Source organism: Ambystoma mexicanum, chromosome 11 (genome assembly GCF_040938575.1).
Source record: "Ambystoma mexicanum isolate Mex_15411 chromosome 11, UKY_AmexF1_1, whole genome shotgun sequence".
Classification (NCBI taxonomy): domain Eukaryota; kingdom Metazoa; phylum Chordata; class Amphibia; order Caudata; family Ambystomatidae; genus Ambystoma; species Ambystoma mexicanum.
In genome coordinates, this window is record NC_090934.1 from 227,373,364 (window position 1) to 227,395,693 (window position 22,330).

A 22,330-nucleotide genomic window follows, 5' to 3' on the forward strand; every position below is an offset into this window, starting at 1 on the left:
TGTTACCCTCATGGTGTTACGCAGTGATGACCTTTCTAGGCACATAGTTACGTATTTCGAGTTGGTGTTACGCTCTTATCCTACGTTGGTGGGGAGAACTTGCCGGATTCCAGCTTCTATTCAAAATCCTGACAATGAAAAGCTCATAAGAAGACTGCTCATAATCATTAATGAAGAATTTTTTAAGTTGCCTGTGTTCCAGTAATGAAACACAAATGCCTTTATCAAACGACGCAGCACATAGACTGGTCAGTGTGGTGTTCTTTCATGTAATCAAAGAATACCCGCATCTCGTTGGAAGACACATGGATGTGGTAACTTTTCTGAGGGATCCAAGAAACACTGCAAACTTGAATGTGATCCTGGAAGGTATAATAATCCAGGTGAGAATCTATGAAAGAAATCACAGAGCGGTGTAGAACCTTTCCGCTGAGGGACAGATCGAGGAAGAAAATAAAAGACAAAACCTTTGTTCATGCTGACATGCTGACAGGGAAGCAACATGTCATCTGGACGGAAGCAGATTTGAGGCATCAATTGGGACCTGATATATGAAGCATGGCTCGTATAAGGCTTGCAGAGGACATTTTTCTTCAAGATAAAGGAACATTTGCATTCCGATTGATGAACAGATTGGTTCCAGAAAGAAAGATAAAGTCATTTTTCTTAGCATCCAGAAAGCAGATAGTTGATCGAGGACGAATGCTGAATGAAGACAACAGCTTTCAGAAAGCAATCTAAAAAATGGAGAGCCATTAAAGTTTGTTTTACCTTCCTTAGCATCAAATGATCGAGATATAGTAACGTTGTGTTTCCCCATGAGAACAGACACACACATTGTCCAAGAAGTAGATGCTGTAAACTCACACACCACTGCAACATCTACACATGCATTATATTCATACTCATATTGCTTTCCCTGACAGTAAGAACTGCATTTTATATAGGAACATGGGGCAAAGACTCCTGTATATGTTTCTGAGCAAAAGGACCAAGTAAGTGTAGCAACTACAAGGCAGCCTAGACCCTACGTAGTTATTCCTATCCCAAGAAAAAATGTGAAGATACCTGAGCTTGAAATGGATGTTGTTGGTAACCAATCACACACAGCACTTGTTTCAGAAATCGATTTTAAACGCCAGAGACAGGGTTGGCGGATCAGGCCAAATAAGGGGTTAATAAAGGTTGGGCCTTCACAGACAATATATGCAGACACACCTGGTTCAGTGACAAAAGACCCAAGCACGAGTCCCAAGGAAAGGTTACGCGCAGAGATTAAAGCATAATCTTTATGGGCGTTTTTAGCTGTTGCTAGAAAAAGACAGATGGATAAAGAAAAACTTGCTGAACTTTCGTCTACGCAGGGATCCCGGATGGATGTTCCTGCAAACAAACTAGCCAAAAGAAGCTATGTTGATGCATTTAGAAATGTAGTGATAGACAACTACATCAAGAGTTTGAGAACCAAACGATGTACCCAAGAAGATAATTATAAACTGAATGATTATCTGGACAGCACAGCACACTTGGGAAATAACATATGGTACCAACACACGAAAGAAGTTGAAGAAGGACGTCAGATGAAGAATGCTTTGTATGTGCACTCCTGCCATACAGCATGGGGAACTCGAAGATCTTCATAGCTATTGAATTAGGTGTCTTAACTGCACACTGCATAGTCCACTTGGCTTTCTGTAGTACAAGAGGCCAGTTCATGGGTCGAACAGCCTCTCTCAAATGGGCAACTGAAGGGACAGATCCAAATGAAGATGACTATGTTCAAGACATAAAGAAAAGACATAATGCTAAGACAAAGAATATTATGTTCAGATATGAGAAGCCTGGAGTAAAAGAAACTGCAGTAAGAAGCGAATTAAATAAAAAACTGAAAGTTCCAGGACACTCTACAGAAGACATCCGTAGATGGAAAAACAGAGGCCAGATGCAGATTTGGGGAACTGTCCTATCACCAGATGTTTGGGAAGAAGGAGTAGTAATCTGCAGAGACTGGGTAATAATGGGTCACTACCAACCAACAATCGAGAATGCACAAATGTTGTGTAAACCATTATGGCCAAAACTTGCTAAACTACTGACATGGGTCAAAAACAGAGGAGGACCCCTGCAGATAGTACCAATGGAAAGTTCTAAATTATCCTTCTGGAACAATGGTACAAGAAAAATGGGGGGGATCAGAACTGTGAACGAATCTTCGCTGCACCATGAATTAATATCGGAACAGCACTAATCATGGATCATTATTGGGCTTGTGGATCCAAGGCCTACATCAGACTGCCTAAAGATTGGGGAGGAATCTGCACATTGGTGAATGTCCATGTTCCTGCATTGGTAATTCCTCAAAGTGACCAGAACATTGATAGTTTCCTGAAAGCAGATGCTCATCTAAGAAAGAAGAGATCTGTGGAGCTGATAAAACGAATGAAGAGAGAGAACTACTTTTCAGCCAAATCAATAGAAGCTTTTGACTCTATTCTGTATGACTCCTCCCGTGTTCACGTTGATCTTCATGCCAAGGATCCAAGTTGGAGCAAATACCAAGTGGCTACAGATCACCAGATGGGAATTGCTGCAGACGATTAATACGACTATAAGGGATTCAATGCCATCAGAGAAGAATTGAGAGCTGTAAGATTGATGACCCTCCAGAACAAATACGTCCTGGACATGATCACAGCTATGGATGGAGGTGTTTGTGCCAAAATCGGAGAATCATGTTGCACATTATACCTTCTCATGATGACGAGAACAGAACCTTGACAGAGGACATAGACATGCTGACGAAGCTCCATGGCCAGATGACAGAAGAAGTTGAAGACATTGCTGATGACAGCTGGTTTGGATCACTCTTCTCATGGGTTCCACAATGGATGGCAGATATGTTCAAATTTGTTGGAGCTTTGTTATTATTAGTGATGCTTGGATTCTGTGTGATCAAGATAATAATCTCACAGTGTAAGACAGCAAGGAAAGCCATAGGGATGAAGATCATGATTGATGTTGAACCAGGATGGAAGCCCAAAGATCTGACTGATGAAGAAATCAGAGAATTCGTGAAGGCCAGTATCCATGCACCCGAGGGAGCAAAGTTCCTGTATCCAAAGGACCATAACAAATATTTGGGAAAAAGGATCTATTGCAGTCCAAGTGGACAGTGCATGCTCATGACTTGGAACAAGGATGAGCATGTGGAAACAGCTGGATGCTTGAAGGGAGTCATAAAAATATGGATCCCTAAGAAGCATGTCTTCAGACCGGGATGTCTAGACATAGAAGATGATGTGAGAGTGGTCGATAAATCTTCCAGAGGGGGGAGTGTAGAGGAGGAGCCAAGTACCCCCGCTCCAACTGCCCCGCCCACATTACCTGAAACAAATGAACCAAAGTATGTGACATATACTGAACAAGTAAACCAGCAAAGAGAAGAGCGTGGACTTTGTGCTGTAGCCATAAGAATACCGATACCTAAGAGAATGTGGGAGGTAAAGTACCCATTGAGGAAACCATTCAAGACAATATGATGGCCATTTGAACGAGATTACTGAAGAAGCAAAGAAACTAAATGACAAGGATGAATGGTGACGTCATACAAAGTTGAATAGACACCCATAGAAAAACATAACCAGACCAGAGAGGCAGATGATTCATAAAGCACGAAGAAGTACCAATGATAAGTAACATCTTGGGATCAGGATGAATAGATTTATGCCATAGACCTCATGAAGATACTTAGTTTAAAAGTGTACAGATGCAATGGAATGCAAGCAGTAAAGCAATCATGAAGCTAGCCACATGCTTTTAAATAGATTAGACCGTGGCAAGCGCCAACATATACATATATACCACTATAGATACATATGGACAAGTAAAGGATGAATGTTTCCGCTACGTATATAAGCAGTACTGAACAAAACAGAAGGCCTCATTTTAGTGTCGCAGTTAGGAAAAGCAATTGAATTAAACAGAATAAAAGCTCAGCTAAGGAGTTCACTGAGCCAAGAACTTATCAAACTAGAAGTGGTTGACATTGGATACAATTAATGTGAAAGAACAGAAGCTCCTGTTCAGAGAGGTCAAGCAAAAACAAAAGACGTCGGAGGACTATTGAGAATAAAATCAAATACACTAAAAGGCTCAATTTCATGATATCCAGTCATGTGATAGAGGGAAGTTGGACGAGCCAGATGATCACACCTACGCAAGGAAGCCAGCTAGTGCTCATACGCTTAAAAATTCTCAGAGAACAGTACAAACTCAAGGCCAACTTCAAAGTACTTATTGACACTGGACCATTGAGATGATGATGGATGATATTTTAATTGGTGGGAAGCTGGTGCAAAGACGAGCTGACCCACACCTGGTTGTTCAGTCTGCGTGCTGCTCACGTAGGTGGAAAAGTACTGATGGGGGTTAGAAGCAGCCAACAAATTATAGGGGACCACATAGGTGGGTGTCCTATAATGCGTGTAGCCAATGGGACGTCATGCATTTAGTGACGTTCATAGTGGCCATTTTGAAGGGAGGGCTTAGTTTCCCCACCTGATTTTAACTATCCAATTACCTCTTTCCATTACTCCATACAGATATAGAACCTATGTTTAGTTATTCACTTAGACCCAATCCCACCTCCCGATAGGTTTTTGTAGTTTGCCACGTAGGATGACGTTGGTAATGACGCAGGTCAGCACGTCAGTGATGACCACTTTTGGGTACAAAAGCCCAGCTTTTTTATGAAGTAGTTGGAGTCAGAGTATCGAGCGATTGTTGATGTTTGTTGTACTCCCTGTTTTATATACCTGATATTAAAACAGACAAACTTTTGCCAAACTATTTGTGTCATCTTGATTATTGATGTCTGAATAAAATCTGCATTCCCATCTATCTCCAGGGTACCGCTACTCATCTTAAAGGGCTAGAAGGAGCCTCCAGTTCAAAGAGATCATACTTGCACAGTTACTTTAGATTGTTATTATTAGGGACAGAGGTAGGTTTTTCAGTTTCGGACATCCTGAGAATTTCACTAGTTTTCTTTGAGGTAGGAACCCTCTCTTAGTTTTAGGGAAAGAGGTGCATTTTTACAAACTTTTAGTATTAAATAAACCTTAATATCCAAAAACATGCCACCACTGTGTCCGAGCCTTACTTCTACACCCTTACAGTTCCTATTGAGGTTTTTCTGCTTGTGCTTTTTTGTTCATGTCAGATGATTCTGAGATGTTGCACGAAGACAGTGACGAAGAGCACAACTATGATGGTGTCAACAACAACGGGTAGAGCTCCTCCTCTAACAAAACACAAGTACACCCAGACTGACAGATGGGATGAGGTTGGAAGACCAAGGTTGGTGAAAATAGAGCAGGATTTCAAGCCTACGGGTACCTGACCACACCCCCACCACACCCGAAGAACTATGCAGAGCACTGGGTTGATTTAGCAGGAGATGGGGGATGTTACTTTATGATGGGTACTCTGGATGAATATGCCAGAGGGGGAGGGGGGAGTTTACATCATGTGTTTAGGGTACAGGTACCCAAAGATGATGACTTAGAAGGAAGCAGGCGCAGGGTTTGTTAATGGAGTATTAACTAAATGGGGGAATGTTGGGATGCATTTACAGTGTCCCAGCCAGGCAAATCGGTTCAGGCTAAGAAAAACCTATTAGCACGCATCACAGTGTGAGCAGGGTGAGTTTTGCGTGGTAGAAGGCACACGTAGCACTTGTAGTTAGTTTGACACATATTAGATACTCACATTTAGCAACAAAGAAGGAGCAACAATATAATAATGTTGGAGTTGCAGATGTTATAGATAGGGCAGTGTTATAGGTTCCATGTTTAGGAGTTGTATGCAAAGTTATGTTTCTTAGTGAAGTGCGAGGAAAGAGCTGAAGCAGGTGGAAGATGGAGTCAGAAAGATACTGTGGCAGTCCGAGGTCAGCGTGTTAACATAATGTACAAAAGGTGCTACCAGTAGCAATTGAATTCTAAACACTTTGTTTGTGCATCATGTTAAACCAGTACACTATTGCTGTATTTCTTCGATCAAGCAATCTCAGACTCCATATTGTTGATGGGCATTTCAAAATGCTATTTTTCTTATTCTATTTTTTAAGAACATAGACAAACAACAATTGTAATCCAAAATTGGACTGCAGTCAATTTCTTGTGTTTTGAACTACATTAATTTATGAAGAGACACATGGAATGAAAAAGAATAGAAAGGAGTGTGGCCATATTGGATTTTAAGGGCTAGTACACTATGAACAGAATAGAATGAAGTCCTGATGCAGTGCTGCGGCTCTATGTAGCTGAATCTTAAGACAAATCTCTTTTTCATCCCCCAGGAGAGAAGCCGTGGTCAGAGGCACCCGCAGTGCACAGATAAACGCTAATTGTATCCAGCTGCAGAACTCAAAAGTGGTGGGAAAAGAATGTTAGCTGTAGGGAGGACCGGTAGAGATTCGCCCCTCGAAAGACACATTAATGAGAATAGGGGATGAGGTTTTATGATGCAAAGATGCCAGGCAAAGATTTAGAGCACTACTGCCCTCACCCAAGGAACAGTCATCCCATTTGAATTACAAGTAGTTGTATAACTAAAGCAAATAAATCCATGAAATTCGGACTCAAGATTTGTGCCCTGGTCACGTCATTACTGGGCAACTTGGATCTGAAGGAGATGAGGGGGGAGTAGTGTTTGGAACGTTCTGTGATTTGGGATAGGAAGCGCAGAGGTGATGCCAATAAATTAAGTTCAAGGTTGGGGGTGCAGCTTTTGAGCCGCGGTGTCTGCGTTAATATGATATGATATAATAGGTTATTTATAATGCGCTTACTACCCAGAGGTTTCTAAGCACACACCCGGGGATCGAACCTGTGTTGCTCAGTGTCGAATTGCTTCCAAGGCGAGTATGTTGCCCCTGAGCTATCCCCCCGAGACAATGAAAAGGCCTATTGTCTTTTCAAAGCAGAGTTGGCCTCGCCAGTTTACTTTGAACGTGTCTGGATCGGAGGGAGTACACATCACGTGATGGTCACAATTTATGATTGTAACAATTTACTTAGTAGCCAATCTCATACCCGGATTTAATGGTGACGGAGCAGTGGGCATGAATGGGGGAGTGGCTTTAGTTATAGTGTGGTCAATCGGTCCAAGGAATATAGGGGGGCATTAGCATGTTCTATAGGTGGTAGCCAATGAGGGTGGTGGGATAACATTGTAACCTATGTATGCAGATTTGCAGTGCGAGTACAAACAGTGGTAATGCGGCAGTAATTCTGTTACCACCGCATTACCGCACTTCAGTATTACTATTACAAGTTTGGTGGTAAGGTGGAGGATTTACCTCCAGCAAAAATGGGGATGTAAATCTTCTACTTTACCACCAAACAAATCAGCAAAATTAATGCCAGCAGAATTACTGCTGGCGGTAATTATGCTGAAATCCCCAGGGAGTCCTATGGACTCTTAAAATGGGGATTAACAATGCCCTACCACCACTTGTAATAATGTTGTAACTCTGTGGGACCAAGTGGCAGTAACAGTAATCGTTTGGCAGTAATTCAGTGGATTTATGCCGAATTACTGCCAAACACATAATGAGGCCCATAATGTATGCTTTGGGTTTGGTTAGTGAGCCTAAGATAAACCTATCAGTGACATTCTGAATTCTGTTGGGGACTTTTGATTTGGTAAGCAGATGCCCTCATAGAGGGCATTGCAAGAGTCCAGTCTTGATTTTTCAAGTGTTCTTACCACCATTGGGTGGTTTTCTGTTGGTGTGTATAGTAAACATTTTTTGAGGAATTTCATTTGAAAGCAAGCCAAGTTGACCACTGTGCTGACCTGCCAATTTGGCTTCCCAGGTGGCTTTGATATGTTTAACAGGATTGCAAATTGTCTTTGTTGGCCCGTGACGCTTCAGTCGATTTGCATGCCAAAAGTGTAGGAGATGAAATGCTTAAAGTACCTCAGTGCAAGAGAGGAAATGTTGTCCAGTTGTAAGCAGCATAGAAGAATGGTGTGGTCCACTGCATCGAAGGCAACGGATAGGTCAAACATGTTCAACATGTCAAGGGATTTAGTTCTGGAGGGTGATCACATGTTGATTCAGGTGCAGTTTATGTTCTGTTGAAGGGGCGGACTACAGACTGGCACGTGTGCAATGTCATGTTGGATTTCATTTGTGCCTGGAGTTGTAGAGTGATGATGTTCTCTAAATATGTGATTTCCCACTGTAGCCTTACTTTGGGGGCAATAACTGCTGAGGTGGGTGACCATGGAGTGTTTGAGGGCTGTAGGTACTTTTCCGGTCTGTAGTGAGCTGTTGATGAATGCATTGATGGGTTTGGACAGGATATTGGTGTGGGCTGCTGCAGTGGTTGCAGGGCAGGGTTCCTGCAAGCGTTTGAAAAATTTGAAAAAGCAGGGCACCCAGTGGCACGTGCTTCTGAAAATGAGAAGTCATTTTACTGTGTTGTCTACTGGGTCGGGTTCTTGGGGGTGGGAGTGGTCATATTTCTAGTTACTCAGAGCAGTTGATTCCTAATTTTCTAAACATTTTGTGTGAAGGTGCAGGTTCGACTGTTGCAGAGGTCTTATATTTTTGGATGGAGGATGCCTTAGATTGTGGTGAGATGAATATCAGCAACACTATATCCAATAGCTGCCTGGGCTATTGCTGGCCTTTTTTATTCGACCAGAGAAGTGATCTTCCTTTGGCATCAACGATTGCATCACAATATGTTGTTTTGGGGGGTCTGAGATGAAGATGAGCCTGGGTATCCTTGGCTTTCTGCCACCAGGGCCACAAAAAAAAAAGACAAGAGGGAAACATAAGCAGCATCACAATAGATCTAAACAACAAAGCTTCCCTACGGGCTGTGTATAACGATTCAGAAAAATATTTAATATTTGTTCCAACCAAACGTTTTATTGAATGTACACATATAGGCAAAATTGAATACAAAGCCCTACTCGAAATACCTTTGAGAACACATATATAACATACTAGAACACAAAAATACCAACTTTTAAATTTCAAATGACAATTTGAAGTTTTGAATACAATGGTCCAAATGTGATAAGCCCTAGTGGAATTCACCCTATGGAGGGGTCATATAATATTTTCTGGCACGTCATTTGCAGACAAGAAATGTTCTAGAGAAAATTCCACCAAGAGGAAGATCACATCACCTCATCACCTGGAGTACGTCCATTCAGCATGCAGGACACTCATCACAGTGACAGCAAACTACTGCGCAACAACAATTGTAGATGCATCCAATGAAAACAAAAATTCGTCATGAAACACTGCATGACACACTTGCCAGACCCGGCAATACCGCACGAGACTGAAAAATGCAACACATTTCCAACTTCTTCACATAGAAGATAAGGCAGCTCATTGACAGCTCCAAACCTGCCACCGGTTTATCACCCATACATACCCATTCTTGCCTGCAACATATCAAGATGGACCGAATTCAGGACAATTACTCCATAAGACCTGACCAAAACTCCTGCAGCCCTCAAAGCCACCATTTGGAAAGACTCAATCGTCCCCATCGCCAAGGTCATCACAGGTTAGGAATCAGCATAAGTATTCTTGCAGATTACTGGCTCCACAGGTCTGGTGCTCTCTGAAGATACCGCAGGGGTTAGCGCTCCATAGCTTTATTTGCCTAAGCCCAGCTGTCAGCTAGAAGATACGGCCCACCATTATATGTAGCAGCCTACAAAACCCATGTCCTCTACTTGCAACATCACTCATCATCAATATCTTTTCGACCTACCGTAATTCCAATGAAAGTTTTGGTCTGCCCATGCTTCATGTCTGTGCCTTGTTCCTGTTGCTGCCTTCTGCCAAGATTCTCTTGTCGCACAACAGTTCCCGCCTTCCAGCCCATGTTTTTCTTTAAGCAATGTGTTTGCTTGCCACACTGTCCAGTGAGTCTGGGGTCTGTGAGGGGCCTGTGCATCTGGGTGGTGGGAGGACTATAGGAAAGAGAAAGAAAAATCCAGCTTAGCTGACTGGAGCCCAGCAGCACAGATCTGGGTTGTTTGTTTGTGCCGCAATTGTTCGCGGCCGAACTGGCAGCAGCCTAATTGCGTGAGGCCCGTTTTTTTCGTAATCCCCCTCCCACCACCAATGCTATGGAAGCAGGAGACCCCGCCACACCCCTGAAACCCTGAAATACCAAACATAGGGAGCGGGGGACACCCCCGCAGCCCCACTCCTCATGTGCGGTTATTTTGGTCTCGATCAAATTGGTAACACCCAATTCGATCAAAACGGCCATAGAGACAGGTTTTTTTTTCGATCAAATTGGATGTTACCCAGCAGCACACTCTAAGAGGAGTGTAACTTTGCTCACCTATTACAAGCATCTTTTTTCAAGAAACCAATATCTAGACCTTTTGTGGATTAGAGAAACAAAAAAATAATGAGGGTGATACATAAGGTCATCCATTCATTTGAATGACACCTTTAAGGGACATTTTCTAAACAAAAAGAAACCATCCACAAAAAACAATATATCAAAAAGAATGATTGCCAAGATAGGACCAAGTATCTTTTCGCAGTCCCATTGGTGTTCCACTGCCCAGCTGCTGCCCAGCCCCTACTACTGCTATACCCCCCACAAGGGAAGAGGCCCTGCTTTTATGTGTCCAGTCCAACAGTCGTGGCCCGCTTATCTTTCTGACACATGTCATTATCCCTTGGTGGAGTGCTTGGAAGCTGTGATGGTCGTTCCTGGTTCACATCAGTTCCTGTGCAGTATCAGTGAGTCAAGGCCTGACACTCACACCATATCTCAACATCATCAATGCATCCCTCACACAAGGCACCTTCCCGAGAGGCGCTGAAAAGAGGACAGCTTTGTCTCTTTTGAAGAAAACCCACACTGAACTCGGGTGTCCTAGTTAACTATTGCCACATCAAGCATCTACTGTCCTTGGCAAAGTGACTGAGAAAGCCGTCACTATCCATCGGCACAAAAGGATCACTCTGCACCATCTTCCACAAGGCTAACAATCTGGTTTCAGACAATGATGCAGCACAGCAACGACTACCATTCAAGTTATTGATGATGCTCGAAACACCCTGAACAAAGGGGATCCCTGTTTACTGATCCTTCTTGAACATTCTGCCAACGTTTAATACTGTTGATAATAAATCCCTTCTCAACATCAAAGTCATGTGCATGAGCTTCAAAGGAACAGTCTTTTAGGGGTTCACCTTCTATCTCTCCAACAGAGACCAACTCATCCTCATGGGCCCAAAACGATCGCACCACCCGCCAGTAATCCCAGAGTTCCACAATGCTCCATCCTGCCCCCACTCATCTTCAACTTTTTTATGGAGGAATTTTTCACCAGCACCCATTAAAAGAGAAATCAATAGAGAGATGATGCCCAGTTTCCCTTAAAATCAATGTCATCTTTGACAACCATCAACTAAAGCACTGCCTGTCCCTCAACCAAGCCTAGATGTTAAGTGCCTGCCTGAAGCTTAACCCAAAAAAGACAGAATTCCTTCTCCTAGGAAACCCCACCAAGCGTGCCCAAGTGCAGAACTACCCAACTTCAAACTCAACAGAGAGGTGCCTCAGTTCTTCCCCAGTGTAAAACCAATCAGTTCCCAGGACATTTTGAGCATTTGTTTATTAAAGAATAAAAAGAAGGCCTATCGTTCCCTTTCCTAGGTGTGTTCCCTATCTATTTTACTAACTAAGGTGCTCGTCAGTCGTGAATAAACAGCCAAAGAAATCAGTCTGCTGTCCAAAACTAACCTAATGGAACCTACCATGATTATAATCAACAAAGGCCAGGAGAATGACTCCCTTCTCCTGTTGGCTGTGCAGTTGCACTGGTGTGCTTCAATTTCAGAGTTCTGTTCAGTATACAATGTGTAAAAAGTCTCTTGTTATCCTGTGTAAATCTCTGTAGTTCCCTTAGGGGTTTGCAGTCTTACTCTCCTCTTTTGTTTCTGGGGATTTTCTTGCTCTTGTGCGACTCCTCCTCTCTTTCTTAGAGAACTCTATGTATACTTGTATAGCGTCTCGTACTCTGGACCTTTTGTTGTCCAAATCGTTATATTTCACCATTTCTCAGGGCACTAGTAATCCAATTCTACTTCTCTCACTCTCTGTGTTCTCTACGCTTCCCTTTATTGCATTAACAGTGTTCAAAGTTATCCTCTTGCTTTCCATACTTTCAATATCAGTACTGGGACGAGTTTCTCTTAGTCTATAACAAGTCCCTTTTGGCTTCCTGGTATTCCCATTCGCCCTATTACCTTCTGTGTTGCAGGGGAACGTCACTGGGGCCTGTGGGTATGGGAATCCTTTTTCTTCCTTTGGTTTTTTTCTTGCTTCGCTCTCTGTGACGTCTGCTTCGTACACATTCCTGTCTACTTCTCGGCTTCTTTCTACCACCACAGGTAACCGATTCAGGAGTTGCTTTCTCCCTGAGGCGGTGTTGGCATAGTTGAGATGGTGACCTGCCCATAACGAGTTCTCTGTGGTCACGCCACCACCGAGCTCTGTGGTCCACCCTTGCCAGCTTTCTGTTCCTCACACACGCTGGGTTTCAATCGTTCCTTGCTCCAGATCGGAGCCATCCTGAATTTCGTGTGCTCCCCGGTCTAATTCAGCTCCGACTCCCGCAAGTGATTTATGCACAGGGGGCTTCCCTTGTCTCTCTCTGCCTTCCGCTCCCGTACTCTGGGTATTTGGTATGTCATCCCTTTTCAACCAACTCGGCTCAGTCCATTGGAGATTTGGATTTAAAGGTACAGTTTCATCTTCTCTTTGGGAATGGTATACGTTCACTTTATCTTCATTCAAGTCATGGCATTTATGATGTTTGGGTGTATTGGATAGCTCAATATAGGCCATCACATGGAGGGCATCAGGGAGTTACTTATGGAAACAGGACTCCTTGTCCCCTAAGGGGAGTCTCTCTGGTCAGGTCCCATTTGCCTCGACCCATAGGGAGGGTTTTGCAGAGCAGACTCACCTCTCTAGCCTCACAATGCGGGGCTCCCCCTTGGGGGGAAGGGACATTCCCTCGATTCATTACACCTCTCATTCAATACACAAATTGCCAGGAAGCCCTAAACAGTATGATCTCAGCTTCTGCTCCTCAACATAGGGCCTCGTTACACGGACGGCGGTAAGGGTTAACGGTCACCGTTAATGGCAACGGTGACCGTTAACCCTTACCGCCGTACTACGAGGTCCCTTTGCGGGTTGGGGAATTTAACGCCTGCTTTTTGCAGGTGTTAAAAGCAACCCGCAAAGGGACCAGGGAGCTAATTACGGTACCGCAATTTTGCGGTGCCGTAATTAGCACCTTCCCCATTCCCATTATGCCCGATGGGGCAAAAATGGGGAAGGGCAATGGTGGAAGGGGGAATTACCCCCCTGCCAACCTTGGAATAGGGTGGTAATTCCCCTTTCCACCAAGGCGGTGCCGGTATTTCACCGGCATGAACCATGGCGCTAATAGCGCCATGGTTCACCGCCTTCCGTGTAATGAGGCCCTTAGTCACGTTTTGTATCCATGCCACAAGTTTCAGAACAGCTATCATAGCCCTGGGCTTCTTCCACCTGGATGGTGAAAATGCCTTACTCAGAGGAGTCGCATATGCAACCTATGTCCCTCTGAAAGCTGTTTAGCACACCTCACCACAGGGCTAGGAAACTTTAACCCCATCAGCCCCATTATAAAGGAGCTATACTGGCTAATCATTCAAGCATGTATCAGGTCCAAGACTGTCTGCATCACCTTCAAAGCAGACCCAACTAAACCACCACTCTACCTGGCAAACTCTCCGTCTCCAGAGGCAAGCACACCACCAAATGCTGCAACATCACCAAACTGGAAACAAAGAACTGCAAGAGGGTGAAAACAGGAAACAGACATTTTCCTGTGATGCACCCTGCTTCGGGAACATGTTACGAATGCAGATAAGACTGGCCCCCTCCATCCTACACTTCAGGGAGGAGATAAAGACCCTACTCTTCACAGAACATCTAGCCAATTGCTGATCCCTCCATACAACCCTATTTCTCCCCACCAGAGCTCTCTCTCTCCCCTACCACCTCTACACATCCCAGCTTCTCTGATATGCTTGCATCCTAATTGTGATGCCCCAGGTGCCTCCCCTACGTACAGAGCTCCATTGCTTCCCAGCTAGGTTTATGCTGTATAAATCCAATACATACATACATACATACATACATACATACATACATGCATACATACATTCTGGCTCATAGATGTCTCAATGCAGCACCTACTGCTGCAAAAATGATTTCCATTAGAGTGTATGAAGAGGTGAGACGGATATGAGGTTGGATTCACAGCCTAAGTGTACTGCAACGCTACAGCAAATAGAATGGCAATGTTGGCAGGGAGACTTTCAAGGCCTAACCCTGTGAGGGATTCGCTATCGTTAAGCATCTAACACAAAAATGTTATTTGTTTTGTCAAGATCATTAACATTTACGTTATTTATTCTAACAAAGTGCAGTGGAAGCATCTACTGGGTTTATGCTTCTTCATTTCCCATCATGCCATGTTTCTCAAATTCACGCAGGACTCTTGGAGGCAGGAAATCATTTCCAGACAGTACGGTCACTAGGGTCCTTCGCACAGCGTCAGCCCAGGGTTTAGTCTGAAGGAATGACTTTAGACACAAACATTAGCAACATCAACAGTTTGGGCTTTTATCTAAGTGGTTGAAAGGCACTAGAGAACCACTGCCATGATATGACCAATTGCTCACACCATAAGCCAACTGTTGCGCCTACAATGTCTGCAACAGTGATATTAGAAAGTCTGAATACATAGACCTTTGACGGCATTACCTAGGAACGATGTTAGAAGCTGGTCAAATGGCACCAGATATATGATCCCAATACCTACCATGTCCTATTCCATATAATATTAATATCTGAGCATATCATTTCAACTCATGGACAACGATAATACCCATAAATGGCAAAAGATGATTTATGGTGTAAGCACACATCATAGCTTCTATGTGTTTTAAAAGACTGTCCTTTGAAAGTCTGCATTTTGGTCATGAACTTTTGGTAGACCTGAATTTGAACCATTTTATTTTGTTATGGGTGAGTGGGATCCACCCATGCCCTCCCTTCTTACTCTTACCCCACGCCCCCAACCCTGCATCCACTCATACATATGCAATTAGTCAATTCGACCAAATGGGCACAACCAAAATGCAAACTTTTATTATTTTAAAAAATGTATTTTAAACAACGGGATACCCATATCATATAATACCAAAACGGTTGGCTTTGCCAACACTTGTTTTTTAAATGTTGCATGAATGTGCTTTCTGCGCCACTGGCATCAGTGCAAGATTCTGCTCTGGGATAGGCTCTGCCTCTTGTTTCTGCCCTGGGTACGTCAGTGCAGGGTCCTTGGTGAGAGGGAGATCAGTCCAACCTAGGGCTATTTGACTTCTTTGTACCTATAGGGACCACCCAGATAAAACTGGAGAGGGTAGGTTCCAAGCCGTCTATCTCCCCAATGCTGCAGACTGCTCTACATTCCTATGCAAACAGGTACAGGCAACCAGTCCAGGGCGTAGGCATGAAAAACACATTCATGCCTGACCGCTTCGCCAGCTCAAGTTTTCTAAATAGAGATTGATTATTTATATGCCCGAGCCCATCTAAATCATAATGGCCCACCCCATTCGGAGCAAGGAGTTTGCTAGTGGGGCTTGCATGAAAAATTGATTTAAAGAGCGGAAATTCCCATTTGAAACGAGAATAGTGAACCCTCCAATCAACAACAATATCCCTCCAATTAACAACAATATCCCAGACATCAAAGGCGCCTTAATCAACGCCAGATCCTTAGTAGCACGTGTTACAGAGATAGCGGACTTAATACAGGCAAAAGATTATGATTTTCTTGCTGTAACTGAGTCATGGCTTCATGCAGCTAAAGGCCCGGCCCTCATGCTCGCTGCACCAGATAATTACACCATCTTCAGAGCAGATAGGATCGATTCGAGAGGAGGAGGAATAACCCTTATAGCCAAATCCAATTTAGCTATAAGACTAGCCCCAGCACTTGACATCAAATCTGGTGAATTACTCACTGCTAAACTCCCCATATCTGACTCCCAAATGCTGACTATTCATCTTATCTATAGACCTGCGGGGGGCCCATCGGTGCATTTGAGGAAGATATCTCTATAATATTACCCAACAATATGAAAACTACTTCTCAAACACTATTATTGGGGGATCTCAACCTGGGCTTTAATGACCCAAGTGACCAGCAAGCTACAGATATAACCAATGTGCTCACTGAACTCGGCTTCACCCAAAGGGTGACCATGCCCACACACAATAAAGGCAGAAAGCTTGATTGGGTGGCAGAACTTAATTGCAATGCCTTAATCACCTCTATACCTCGCCACTATGGACGGACCACTACCTCCTATCTTTTAATCTTGCAGTCAAAAATCTCACCCCTAAATATAATTCAATGGCTCTTCCAACCTTCATCAGGAATAAAAAGAATATTACAGTGGATAAACTCATACCTCTCATAACACCTATCCTCAACTAATTGCCAGATACAAATGACCCCGGCTACTTTAGTAGACGAATACAACAATGCTATGACCAAAGCTTTAGATATGATTGCCCCATTAAAAATTAGGAAAAGCAAACCCAGAGCTCACCTAAACTCTTGGTTTACACCGCACCTCAAAACCTTGAGAGCTAAAAAATAAAATGCGAAGTCGCCTGGCGACACCTACCTAACGATTAAAACAAAACTAACCTCATCAATATCTCAGCCTTAAATAAGAAATAAATAATTCACACCAAAAAGGAAGCCTACAATAATAGGATTCTCCAAGCAAACTCAAGTACCAAGGAATTATTTGTTTTCTTAAAAGAGTTGGAAGCCCCTGTTCCCACCACAGATAACTGCTTGAAGGACACACTTTGGTGCTCAAATATACAGAATGCCCTAACCAATAAAATCACCCTTCTTCAGAACAAGATAACTGATTAAAAAAAAGAAAATATTCCTAACTTAGACCCACCTGCTAATACCCCTGTACATACTACTGACACCACCTCACAGCCTCAACGTTTCAGTTTCTCAACAGTCTCAATCCTCGAGGTTGAATGAAAAAAATCGGCAAGAGACCTATCACCATTCATAACCAAACAAATTAATGCCTCTTTCCGATCTGGTACCATCCCAAGCAACTCAAAAGAGTCTTGGGTCCTCCCCCTCCTCAAAAAACAATCATTATACCCATCCATACCGACCAACTACAGGCCTATTACAATTGTGCGACTCTTACTTAAAATATTAGACCGAGTGTCCTACTTGCAGATTCAGGAGTACTTAGAATCCAATCAGCTTTTGGGAATCCGACAGTCCAGTTTCAGGCCCCAACACAGCACTGAAACGACACTGATTGATCTTAAAACCCTGATCGAAAAACTTAAGGACATGGGGAAAACAGCCTTGCTACTTTTACTTGACCTTTCGGCCGCCTTCGATCTGGTGGACCACAAAGTACTGTGCAATCACCTGGATTCAGCAGCTCACTTTGCCCAGGATGCCATATTATTGGTTCAATCGTTCTTGAGCAACAGGACTATCAGAGTCTTCTCGCCATCTGCGGCGGCTGATCCTATTCCTATTACCTGTGGTGTGCCGCACGCCTCATGCGTTTCCCCCACAATGTATAATATTTACTAAGCCCCTATTTGATGATCTGGATGGTCTGGGTGTCACCTACACAAATTATGCAGATGATACCCAGATTCTCATACCACTTACTGGGGATAATGACAAAGATATGGCCTTAGTAAATAGAATATACCTCATCATCCAAGCATGGATGGCCGCCCACGGATTATGCTTGAATGATGACAAAACGGAGATCCTCATTCTAGGGACAGCTCTCAACCTTAACAAACTTGGACCTAAATATGCCTCATTTATCATTGATGGCAACATTATCAAAGTTGCCAAAGAGGTAAAAAATCTCGTTTTTACCTAGACTCCACCCTCATCTATGCGAAACAGGTCAATGCCATGGCTTTGGCTTCGGCATACACCTGTGAGCTGATCAGAGCTGGTGAACCCTTTCTTTCTAATGACAGCTGTTCCATACTTGCTAGAGCCCTAATTTTGTCCAAGCTGGACTATTGTAACTCACTGTACTTGGTTGCTAGCAAGCAAGTTGTTAACAAGATCCAAATTCTCCAGAACAACGCACTGAGAACGGCACAAGGCATCGCGAGAAGAGAACATATTTCTGAGACAAGGAGGCAAAACAAATAGAGGTCTATCAATGACAGAATCTGGCTCAAAACTGCCACTTTGACTTACAAATGCCTCAACAATGCTGTCCCCCGCTATCTCGTGGAGAGAATCAACAGAAGAATGAACAGCCGACCCACTAGGTCTGCTAACCTAGATTGTTTGGTAGTTCCAAGGTTCAAACTCACAAAGGCTGGTGGGACTAGCTTCCCGGCCAAAGCAGCGCAATTACGGAGCTCCCTCCCACCCTTGCTGAAGGCAGATCAAACCTTCCCTAACTTCAGAGGTAACCCCATGAAATGGCTCAGACAAAACCACCACTAATATCTCCCACTGATTGTCTGTAATATGTTTGGACCATGGTACGACCTATAGCTATGACCGTAGAAATGTTCTGCAAACGTTTGTCTATGTTATACCCTACCACTGGAAATATGTAATCTTGGACACTTTGACCTCTCCTTGTATGTATTTATTGTTTATAGTTGCTTCAAATTCTTGTATGTATATGTCGTTTATACATGTTTCAATTTCACTAGGGTACCGTTGTACACTCACTGTAACCCATTTATTTTAAGCTGAAAGTACTCTTGTATCTTATTGCTTTATGCGCCTTGATACCTCCGGGTCTGGTGCGCATTACAAATAAACAAACCAACAGAAGCCCACGCATTGCCAAGGAGCTGATGTGCTGCAAACCCTTCCTAATTGTCTATCTGGGGCCTTGCACTAGATCATATTTTCCTGGCATTCCTTACATGAGATAATAAATGAACAGGATCTTCTGGCGAAACAGATCATAATAAACAATACTATTCATAAGAAAAGGCCTTCGCTTTTCGTTGCCTGGTTAAGAGACTAAGGGCCTCATTACACGGTAGGCGGTAAACCATGGCGCTATTAGCGCCATGGTTCATGCCGGTAAAATACCAGCACCGGTAAACCCTTACCGCCTACCGTGTAATGAGGCCCTTATTCACAAAGGACTGAGCATTTCTGAAATGGACAGAGCAGTGCATTTCCGAGATGCCCCGTTCATGTAAAGATGCCTGTCAGCGACGGTCAACACATTCACAAAGGTAGCCTGTGCAATACCGGGGGCCGTGCACCAGTGCACAGGATCCTTGGGGTGGCCACAATGAATAGGGACATTGAATACTAATATGTTCATTCCCTCTCAGCATTAACGTGGGCGATGCGAGCGCAGTTCAGGAAAATGTGCAAAGAGAGGGAAATACATGTCTACCCCAGTGAAATGTGCAGAAATTGATTGGGGTCTTCAGGTCAAGCAATTTCCATCAATGCATTACTTCGACGTTATCTTCGGTTTTTTCATATCCTCTTCACCGCCCTCCTTTAGCCCCTTACCCCAAAAATACATACATCATTTCGAAGTACTAGTATCGAAGTAAATTACGTGTTTGTTATCTGCAAAACCACGGGATACCCGTGAGACATCAGAGTTTTAAATGCACAGAACAGTTGCAAAAACAAGCCTTGGCAATGCCAACAGTTTGGGCTTTTATGTAATGTAGGCATGGGAAAGGCCCTTGTCAGGCCCTGCCATAGTGGGATTAACTTGCCGTTGGTGGTAGCAGGGGCAAAATGGTGCGAGTACCAGGGCATCTAATAGCAGTGCCTGGAAAATGACTAATACTTATACACAAGCTAAAACTTTTGGCTTTGCGAATGCTTGTTGTTCAGGACTTCAGTGAAGGACACACATAGTGCTTGTAAATTGAGTAGCTGAAGGCAGACCTGGTTAAGACATGTTTATTACACCAGTAGCTTTTTACTGCTCCAATTAAATCATTAACTCTCAGAAGGCTGCTTTGAAAAACCACTGGCAAGTACTTTGAGTTCAAAGTTTGATGGTAAGGCTTGATTAAAGCGAGCTCAAACGAATGTTTATTTGAAGAGAGAAGTTGGGTAAGGGTGTGCAGTGGAGGCAGACTTCCTGCTTGAGGCCAATAGTTCCATGAACCGGAAAGAAGGGGGACAGGAAAAAGGAATCATGTGTTGCACGAAGTGTGTAGGGGGACCATGCTGGTTTAGTTGTTAGAGAGGTTCATGGCTTGGCAGTGATGTGGTGTCCAAAGCAGAGGAATTTCAATGGAAGTGCTGAGAGAGAGAATGGCATAGCAGTTGGGAAGGGCTGCTTACATTAGAACATGCTGAATGATTGCTGGAAGCTGGGATGATCAGTCTATAGTTCTTTGACAGGTCAGAGTTCAGATGCAGCCAGGTGGAAATAGCTGGTTTGTGGCTTTTAAACACATGTCTGGGAGCCCCTCTACTGAGAACTGAACACGGCCGAATAACCTCTTCTATGGGTAGGTTCCCACTCTGGAGGGTCTACTACCACGTTTTAGCTCACTGTACCCTTCACAGAGGAGAAATACCCATTTGCCCACCTCTGCAGTCCAGCACCAAAATGCCAGGCAATTCTCCTCTGAACAAGAGTACCAACATCTACCCCAGAGTGTTTCAGCCTTGTTGGGCCTCATCAGTGAGGGGAAACGTTGCCTCTCTTAGTTTAGTTTAGGGCACATGGAAGGCGGGGAATGGGAGACAGTGTACTGGACAGCATGCCCCTCACAGGGGTTTGTTCGGTAATGAGTATCTGGGGACCCTTGGGGGAGTGGGAATTACGGTAGGAAAATGCTTCCCTCGTGCAATATAGGAACCTGGGGGGTGGGGGAGGGTAAGGGCGAGTGCCGTGTTGTGCACTCACACGAGCACTGGACCGCTGCAGGAGCTTGGGGGGAATTTAGGATGTGAATGGTGTCGGATTGAGGGCCTCATCGCCGGGTTGAAGGTTCTCGTAGGACGCATCCCAGGTCCCTCGAGCCCCTCTGTTACCTGACTTCAGTGCTGATGAGGTTTTTCCCTGCAATGTGTGGAGATGCGCGCTCAGTCCACGACGGGGAGCTGGGACTCTGCACACGGTGCAGGTTTGGCGGGCCCCCGCCGCGCTGACTGCCAGCTGACTTATCTGATTTTCCTCCCATTTATCCCACACGGCCTACCTGCCAATCATCCGCGGATTGCGCGCAGACACATCTCCAGCCCTACAGGCCGTGAAAAACGCCTCTCTTCGCGGATCTTTCTGTCGCTGCCGCAGTGACAGTTTCAGCAGTGGGGGCGCCCTCGGTTACGCCCATACCCACGCTCCCTGGCACCGGCTTTGATTTGCCTGGTGGCACCCGTCATTACAAGGCACAGGGTGTGCCACACTTTCAGCACTGCACGATTTGTGAAGAGGGAGACACTATAGCAAAACAGTACCAGACAGCAGCCTACGGCACCTACAGAACCTACACAGGCTGTGGAAGCGTGGCGGTGTTGCCAGTGAAGGAGAGGGAGCAGGGGCGGGCGTGGAGTGTCACTGTGGATGGTAGTGGAGAAAATCCTTCCACCCCGTACCAGCCAAGGACGCTCGGGAATGCCACAATCAGAACTGCATGTATCTACTGGAAAGAGAAGTGTGGTGGGGGAAGAACTGGTTCCAATCTAGAGGAGGGCGCCCCCCCTACCGTTGGAGAGGATGGACTTGGGGACAGGTTACAACGTAAGTGGGTTCGCGTGCTGACTGGCGTGTACAGCACTGGTGGCCCCTTTTATTAACCACCATCATGTGACGCGTATGTCACACTTCTAAAAGGGACACACACCACACTCCTCCTTTTTCATCATTAATAAAACAAAGCCTGCCACACTTACACTGGGCAATAACATGGTAAAAACATAACAACTGCACCAACATTGCATTACACCTGGAAAAGGTCTGGTGGTCGTGCCGGTCGTCGTTTAAGGAGGGTTGGTCACAAAGTCCTTCAGATATTCCAGTGGTCTGCGTTGAACCCGCCTTGGGTAGCACCTATTCGCCTCCCTTACATCTGGAGGCATTCCTCCTCCTTGGTACGCAGGGCCGTTTTAATCATAGCTGGGCACCGATTCCTCTGCA

The 22,330-nt window shown here is 44.4% G+C and overlaps 1 long non-coding RNA gene across 1 annotated transcript in view; it reads right to left on the minus strand.

Moving 5' to 3' along the window:
- Positions 1 to 21,480, minus strand: part of LOC138504689 (uncharacterized) — a 299,984-nt gene extending 278,504 nt beyond the window's left edge. Inside the window, exons 1-2 of the long non-coding RNA XR_011279902.1 lie at positions 21,393 to 21,480; positions 9,813 to 10,014 (exon numbers count right to left, since the gene is read on the minus strand). This is a non-coding gene — a long non-coding RNA (uncharacterized lncRNA). The remainder of the gene's footprint in view (positions 1 to 9,812; positions 10,015 to 21,392) is intronic.
- Between the last annotated feature and the right edge of the window lie 850 nt (positions 21,481 to 22,330).